The sequence below is a fragment of the Taudactylus pleione genome, unplaced genomic scaffold (genome assembly GCF_031769625.1).
Source record: "Taudactylus pleione unplaced genomic scaffold, aTauple2 ptg000134l, whole genome shotgun sequence".
Taxonomy (NCBI): Eukaryota; Metazoa; Chordata; class Amphibia; order Anura; family Myobatrachidae; genus Taudactylus; species Taudactylus pleione.
The window spans coordinates 5698464-5707579 of NW_028284536.1; the positions used below are offsets into that span (position 1 = coordinate 5698464).

The 9116-nt window shown below is 35.4% G+C and overlaps 1 non-coding gene across 1 annotated transcript; it reads right to left on the reverse strand.

Moving 5' to 3' along the window:
- Window positions 1-2162: 2162 nt before the first annotated feature.
- TRNAN-GUU (transfer RNA asparagine (anticodon GUU)) lies at window positions 2163-2236 on the reverse strand. The gene has a single exon. It is a non-coding gene; the product is annotated as a tRNA-Asn (tRNA).
- Between the last annotated feature and the right edge of the window lie 6880 nt (window positions 2237-9116).

Consider the following 9116-nt stretch of genomic DNA (forward strand, 5'->3'; position numbering starts at 1 on the left):
TTCTTAATTCCTTACCTTTGTACTGATAAGATAACACCTGGTTATAACATAACAAAGGCTTTCACTTAAAAATGCTGCTAGGTTGCATTCTGCTGATTAGATATCACCAGGAACAACATTAACCTTCAGGTATTTTCTAAATGTTGAATAAATTGGCTTAAATCAAATTAAACTCACTTTAGAGATAATTGTTTCAGAGAAAGTCTTGAACCCTTCCTTAAAATAGGGAGTTTGACATGTTGACTTCTCTACCTAAAAATCCCCAAAACTTGATTAATAGAATATTCTCGTCCCTGGGTGGGATTGAACCACCAACATACCAGTTAACAGCCGAACGCGCTAAACAATTGCACCACAGAAACCCTATATGAGACATAAACAAACAACAGCTAAGAAACATTGATCTGGAAAGTTTCCTTGCCAAAGTTTATAAAGTCTCTAATCTGGACAGTTATTTTAGGATTTTTCGTTAATTAAAAGGAACACATTGCCATGTTCTTGTGATGAATCAACCGTTCTTGAGTTCTAAGCACTTCCATGAGCAGCAGAGTGGCGCAGCGGAAGCGTGCTGGGCCCATAACCCAGAGGTCGATGGATCGAAACCATCCTCTGCTATGTGCTATTTTCATTTATCAAATCTAAAATTGGGATTGCTATTTTGACTTTTTTGGTCTTTGCTTATAGTAGAAAATCCATTATCATCTTAACTCATTTTAATCGTATTTTGACAGAAGTGCTGTAGCAAAAAATCCACATAATGTCTGTAATTTACCCTATTACTTCTATGGTTATTGAGAAAAACAAACTACATTGACTCCAGAAGAGCAAATCAGGTGATCTAACAAGTAATTTATCAAAATCATCTTTCCAGCTTACACTTTGGTGATGCAATAAGACAATGATTTTGTAAGAAAAATCTTCACACTTCAAAAAGTTTTTCTTAATTCCTTACCTTTGTACTGATAAGATAACACCTGGTTTTAACATAACACAGGCTTCCACTTAAAAATGCTGCTAGGTTGCATTCTGCTGATTAGATATCACCAGGAACAACATTAACCTTCAGGTATTTTCTAAATGTTGAATAAATTGGCTTAAATCAAATTAAACTCACTTTAGAGATAATTGTTTCAGAGAAAGTCTTGAACCCTTCCTTAAAATAGGTAGTTTGACATGTTGAATTCTCTACCTAAAAATCCCCAAAACTTGATTAATAGAATATTCTCGTCCCTGGGTGGGATTGAACCACCAACATTCCAGTTAACAGCCGAACGCGCTAACCAATTGCGCCACAGAAACCCTATATGAGACATAAACAAACAACAGCTAAGAAACATTGATCTCGAAAGTTTCCTTGCCAAAGTTTATAAAGTCTCTAATCTGGACAGTTATTTTAGGATTTTTCGTTAATTAAAAGGAACACATTGCCATGTTCTTGTGATGAATCAACCCTTCTTGAGTTCTAAGCACTTCCATGAGCAGCAGAGTGGCGCAGCGGAAGCGTGCTGGGCCCAAAACCCAGCGGTCGATGGATCGAAACCATCCTCTGCTATGTGCTATTTTGATTTATCAAATCTAAAATTGGGATTGCTATTTTGACTTTTTTGGTCTTTGCTTATAGTAGAAAATCCATTATCATCTTAACTCATTTTAATCAAATTTTGACAGAAGTGCTGTAGCAAAAAATCCACTTAATGTCTTTACTTTACCCTATTACTTCTATGGTTATTGAGAAAAACAAACTACATTGACTCCAGAAGAGCAAATCAGGTGTTCTAACAAGTAATTTATCAAAATCATCTTTCCAGCTTACACTTTGGTGATGCAATAAGAAAATGATTTTGTAAGAAAAATCTTCAAACTTCAAAAAGTTTTTCTTAATTCCTTACCTTTGTACTGATAAGATAAGACCTGGTTTTAACATAACACAGGCTTTCACTTAAAAATGCTGCTAGGTTGCATTCTGCTGATTAGATATCACCAGGAAAAACATTAACCTTCAGGTATTTTCTAAATGTTGAATAAATTGCCTTAAATCAAATTAAACTCACTTTAGAGATAATTGTTTCAGAGAAAGTCTTGAACCCTACCATAAAATAGGTAGTTTGACATGTTGACTTCTCTACCTAAAATTCCCCAAAATTTGACTAATAGAAGATTCTCGTCCCTGGGTGGGATTGAACCACCAACCTTCCGGTTAACAGCCGAACACGCTTACCAATTGCGCCACAGAGACCCTATGTGATACATAAACAAACAACAGCTAAGAAAGATTGATCTGGAAAGTTTCCTTGCCAAAGTTTATAAAGTCTCTAACCTGGACAGTTATTTTATGATTTTTCGTTAATTAAAAGGAACACATTGCCATGTTCTTGTGATGAATCAACCCTTCTTGAGTTCTAAGCATTTCCATGAGCAGCAGAGTGGCGCAGCGGAAGCGTGCTGGGCCCATAACCCAGAGGTCGATGGATCGAAACCATCCTCTGCTATGTGCTATTTTCATTTATCAAATCTAAAATTGGGATTGCTATTTTGACTTTTTTGGTCTTTGCTTATAGTAGAAAATCCATTATCATCTTAACTCATTTAATTCCTATTTTGACAGAAGTGCTGTAGCAAAAAATCCACATAATGTCTTTACTTTACCCTATTACTTCTATGGTTATTGAGAAAAACAAACTACATTGACTCCAGAAGAGCAAATCAGGTGATCTAACAAGTAATTTATCAAAATCATCTTTCCAGCTTACACATTGGTGATGCAATAAGACAATGATTTTGTAAGAAAAATCTTCACACTTCAAAAAGTTTTTCTTAATTCCTTACCTTTGTACTGATAAGATAACACCTGGTTTTAACATAACACAGGCTTCCACTTAAAAATGCTGCTAGGTTGCATTCTGCTGATTAGATATTTCCGGGAACAACATTAACCTTCAGGTATTTTCTAAATGTTGAATAAATTGGCTTAAATCAAATTAAACTCACTTTAGAGATAATTGTTTCAGAGAAAGTCTTGAACCCTTCCTTAAAATAGGTAGTTTGACATGTTAAATTCTCTACCGAAAAATCCCCAAAACTTGATTAATAGAATATTCTCGTCCCTGGGTGGGATTGAACCACCAACATTCCAGTTAACAGCCGAATGCGCTAACCAATTGCTCCACAGAAACCCTATATGAGACATAAACAAACAACAGCTAAGAAACATTGATCTGGAAAGTTTCCTTGCCAAAGTTTATAAAGTCTCTAAACTGGACAGTTATTTTAGGATTTTTCGTTAATTAAAAGGAACACATTGCCATGTTCTTGTGATGAATCAACCCTTCTTGAGTTCTAAGCACTTCCATGAGCAGCAGAGTGGCGCAGCGGAAGCGTGCTGGGCCCATAACCCAGAGGTCGATGGATCAAAACCATCCTGTGCTATTTTCATTTATCAAATCTAAAATTGGGATTGCTATTTTGACTTTTTTGGTCTTTGCTTATAGTAGAAAATCCATTATCATCTTAACTCATTTTAATCGTATTTTGACAGAAGTGGTGTAGCAAAAAATCCACATAATGTCTTTACTTTACCCTATTACTTCTATGGTTATTGAGAAAAACAAACTACATTGACTCCAGAAGAGCAAATCAGGTGATCTAACAAGTAATTTATCAAAATCATCTTTCCAGCTTACACTTTGGTGATGCAATAAGACAATGATTTTGTAAGAAAAATCTTCACACTTCAAAAAGTTTTTCTTAATTCCTTACCTTTGTACTGATAAGATAACACCTGGTTATAACATAACAAAGGCTTTCACTTAAAAATGCTGCTAGGTTGCATTCTGCTGATTAGATATCACCAGGAACAACATTAACCTTCAGGTATTTTCTAAATGTTGAATAAATTGGCTTAAATCAAATTAAACTCACTTTAGAGATAATTGTTTCAGAGAAAGTCTTGAACCCTTCCTTAAAATAGGGAGTTTGACATGTTGACTTCTCTACCTAAAAATCCCCAAAACTTGATTAATAGAATATTCTCGTCCCTGGGTGGGATTGAACCACCAACATACCAGTTAACAGCCGAACGCGCTAAACAATTGCACCACAGAAACCCTATATGAGACATAAACAAACAACAGCTAAGAAACATTGATCTGGAAAGTTTCCTTGCCAAAGTTTATAAAGTCTCTAATCTGGACAGTTATTTTAGGATTTTTCGTTAATTAAAAGGAACACATTGCCATGTTCTTGTGATGAATCAACCCTTCTTGAGTTCTAAGCACTTCCATGAGCAGCAGAGTGGCGCAGCGGAAGCGTGCTGGGCCCATAACCCAGAGGTCGATGGATCGAAACCATCCTCTGCTATGTGCTATTTTCATTTATCAAATCTAAAATTGGGATTGCTATTTTGACTTTTTTGGTCTTTGCTTATAGTAGAAAATCCATTATCATCTTAACTCATTTTAATCGTATTTTGACAGAAGTGCTGTAGCAAAAAATCCACATAATGTCTGTAATTTACCCTATTACTTCTATGGTTATTGAGAAAAACAAACTACATTGACTCCAGAAGAGCAAATCAGGTGATCTAACAAGTAATTTATCAAAATCATCTTTCCAGCTTACACTTTGGTGATGCAATAAGACAATGATTTTGTAAGAAAAATCTTCACACTTCAAAAAGTTTTTCTTAATTCCTTACCTTTGTACTGATAAGATAACACCTGGTTTTAACATAACACAGGCTTCCACTTAAAAATGCTGCTAGGTTGCATTCTGCTGATTAGATATCACCAGGAACAACATTAACCTTCAGGTATTTTCTAAATGTTGAATAAATTGGCTTAAATCAAATTAAACTCACTTTAGAGATAATTGTTTCAGAGAAAGTCTTGAACCCTTCCTTAAAATAGGTAGTTTGACATGTTGAATTCTCTACCTAAAAATCCCCAAAACTTGATTAATAGAATATTCTCGTCCCTGGGTGGGATTGAACCACCAACATTCCAGTTAACAGCCGAACGCGCTAACCAATTGCGCCACAGAAACCCTATATGAGACATAAACAAACAACAGCTAAGAAACATTGATCTCGAAAGTTTCCTTGCCAAAGTTTATAAAGTCTCTAATCTGGACAGTTATTTTAGGATTTTTCGTTAATTAAAAGGAACACATTGCCATGTTCTTGTGATGAATCAACCCTTCTTGAGTTCTAAGCACTTCCATGAGCAGCAGAGTGGCGCAGCGGAAGCGTGCTGGGCCCAAAACCCAGCGGTCGATGGATCGAAACCATCCTCTGCTATGTGCTATTTTCATTTATCAAATCTAAAATTGGGATTGCTATTTTGACTTTTTTGGTCTTTGCTTATAGTAGAAAATCCATTATCATCTTAACTCATTTTAATCGTATTTTGACAGAAGTGCTGTAGCAAAAAATCCACATAATGTCTTTACTTTACCCTATTACTTCTATGGTTATTGAGAAAAACAAACTACATTGACTCCAGAAGAGCAAATCAGGTGATCTAACAAGTAATTTATCAAAATCATCTTTCCAGCTTACACTTTGGTGATGCAATAAGACAATGATTTTGTAAGAAAAATCTTCACACTTCAAAAAGTTTTTCTTAATTCCTTACCTTTGTACTGATAAGATAACACCTGGTTATAACATAACAAAGGCTTTCACTTAAAAATGCTGCTAGGTTGCATTCTGCTGATTAGATATCACCAGGAACAACATTAACCTTCAGGTATTTTCTAAATGTTGAATAAATTGGCTTAAATCAAATTAAACTCACTTTAGAGATAATTGTTTCAGAGAAAGTCTTGAACCCTTCCTTAGAATAGGTAGTTTGACATGTTGACTTCTCTACCTAAAAATCCCCAAAACTTGATTAATAGAATAATCTCGTCCCTGGGTGGGATTGAACCACCAACATTCCAGTTAACAGCCGAACGCGCAAACCAATTGCACCACAGAAACCCTATATGAGACATAAACAAACAACAGCTAAGAAACTTTGTTCTGGAAAGTTTCCTTGCCAAAGTTTATAAAGTCTCTAATCTGGACAGTTATTTTAGGATTTTTCGTTAATTAAAAGGAACACATTGCCATGTTCTTGTGATGAATCAACCTTTCTTGAGTTCTAAGCACTTCCATGAGCAGCAGAGTGGTGCAGCGGAAGCGTGCTGGGCCCATAACCCAGAGGTCGATGGATCGAAACCATCCTCTACTATGTGCTATTTTCATTTATCAAATCTAAAATTGGGATTGCTATTTTGACTTTTTTGGTCTTTGCTTATAGTAGAAAATCCATTATCATCTTAACTCATTTTAATCGTATTTTGACAGAAGTGCTGTAGCAAAAAATCCACATAATGTCTTTAATTTACCCTATTACTTCTATGGTTATTCAGAAAAACAAACTACATTGACTCCAGAAGAGCAAATCAGGTGATATAACAAGTAATTTATCAAAATCATCTTTCCAGCTTACACTTTGGTGATGCAATAAGACAATGATTTTGTAAGAAAAATCTTCACACTTCAAAAAGTTTTTCTTAATTCCTTACCTTTGTACTGATAAGATAACACCTGGTTTTAACATAACACAGGCTTCCACTGAAAAATGCTGCTAGGTTGCATTCTGCTGATTAGATATCACCAGGAACAACATTAACCTTCAGGTATTTTCTAAATGTTGAATAAATTGGCTTAAATCAAATTAAACTCACTTTAGAGATAATTGTTTCAGAGAAAGTCTTGAACCCTTCCTTAAAATAGGTAGTTTGACATGTTGAATTCTCTACCTAAAAATCCCCAAAACTTGATTAATAGAATATTCTCGTCCCTGGGTGGGATTGAACCACCAACATTCCAGTTAACAGCCGAACGCGCTAACCAATTGCGCCACAAAAACCCTATATGAGACATAAACAAACAACAGCTAAGAAACATTGATCTCGAAAGTTTCCTTGCCAAAGTTTATAAAGTCTCTAATCTGGACAGTTATTTTAGGATTTTTCGTTAATTAAAAGGAACACATTGCCATGTTCTTGTGATGAATCAACCCTTCTTGAGTTCTAAGCACTTCCATGAGCAGCAGAGTGGCGCAGCGGAAGCGTGCTGGGCCCATAACCCAGCGGTCGATGGATCGAAACCATCCTCTGCTATGTGCTATTTTCATTTATCAAATCTAAAATTGGGATTGCTATTTTGACTTTTTTGGTCTTTGCTTATAGTAGAAAATCCATTATCATCTTAACTCATTTTAATCGTATTTTGACAGAAGTGCTGTAGCAAAAAATCCACATAATGTCTTTAATTTACCCTATTACTTCTATGGTTATTGAGAAAAACAAACTACATTGACTCCAGAAGAGCAAATCAGGTGATCTAACAAGTAATTTATCAAAATCATCTTTCCAGCTTACACTTTGGTGATGCAATAAGACAATGATTTTGTAAGAAAAATCTTCACACTTCAAAAAGTTTTTCTTAATTCCTTACCTTTGTACTGATAAGATAACACCTGGTTATAACATAACAAAGGCTTTCACTTAAAAATGCTGCTAGGTTGCATTCTGCTGATTAGATATCACCAGGAACAACATTAACCTTCAGGTATTTTCTAAATGTTGAATAAATTGGCTTAAATCAAATTAAACTCACTTTAGAGATAATTGTTTCAGAGAAAGTCTTGAACCCTTCCTTAAAATAGGTAGTTTGACATGTTAAATTCTCTACCGAAAAATCCCCAAAACTTGATTAATAGAATATTCTCGTCCCTGGGTGGGATTGAACCACCAACATTCCAGTTAACAGCCGAACGCGCTAACCAATTGCGCCACAGAAACCCTATATGAGACATAAACAAACAACAGCTAAGAAACATTGATCTGGAAAGTTTCCTTGCCAAAGTTTATAAAGTCTCTAAACTGGACAGTTATTTTAGGATTTTTCGTTAATTAAAAGGAACACATTGCCATGTTCTTGTGATGAATCAACCCTTCTTGAGTTCTAAGCACTTCCATGAGCAGCAGAGTGGCGCAGCGGAAGCGTGCTGGGCCCATAACCCAGAGGTCGATGGATCGAAACCATCCTTTGCTATGTGCTATTTTCATTTATCAAATCTAAAATTGGGATTGCTATTTTGACTTTTTTGGTCTTTGCTTATAGTAGAAAATCCATTATCATCTTAACTCATTTTAATCGTATTTTGACAGAAGTGGTGTAGCAAAAAATCCACATAATGTCTTTACTTTACCCTATTACTTCTATGGTTATTGAGAAAAACAAACTACATTGACTCCAGAAGAGCAAATCAGGTGATCTAACAAGTAATTTATCAAAATCATCTTTCCAGCTTACACTTTGGTGATGCAATAAGACAATGATTTTGTAAGAAAAATCTTCACACTTCAAAAAGTTTTTCTTAATTCCTTACCTTTGTACTGATAAGATAACACCTGGTTATAACATAACAAAGGCTTTCACTTAAAAATGCTGCTAGGTTGCATTCTGCTGATTAGATATCACCAGGAACAACATTAACCTTCAGGTATTTTCTAAATGTTGAATAAATTGGCTTAAATCAAATTAAACTCACTTTAGAGATAATTGTTTCAGAGAAAGTCTTGAACCCTTCCTTAAAATAGGGAGTTTGACATGTTGACTTCTCTACCTAAAAATCCCCAAAACTTGATTAATAGAATATTCTCGTCCCTGGGTGGGATTGAACCACCAACATACCAGTTAACAGCCGAACGCGCTAAACAATTGCACCACAGAAACCCTATATGAGACATAAACAAACAACAGCTAAGAAACATTGATCTGGAAAGTTTCCTTGCCAAAGTTTATAAAGTCTCTAATCTGGACAGTTATTTTAGGATTTTTCGTTAATTAAAAGGAACACATTGCCATGTTCTTGTGATGAATCAACCGTTCTTGAGTTCTAAGCACTTCCATGAGCAGCAGAGTGGCGCAGCGGAAGCGTGCTGGGCCCATAACCCAGAGGTCGATGGATCGAAACCATCCTCTGCTATGTGCTATTTTCATTTATCAAATCTAAAATTGGGATTGCTATTTTGACTTTTTTGGTCTTTGCTTATAGTAGAAA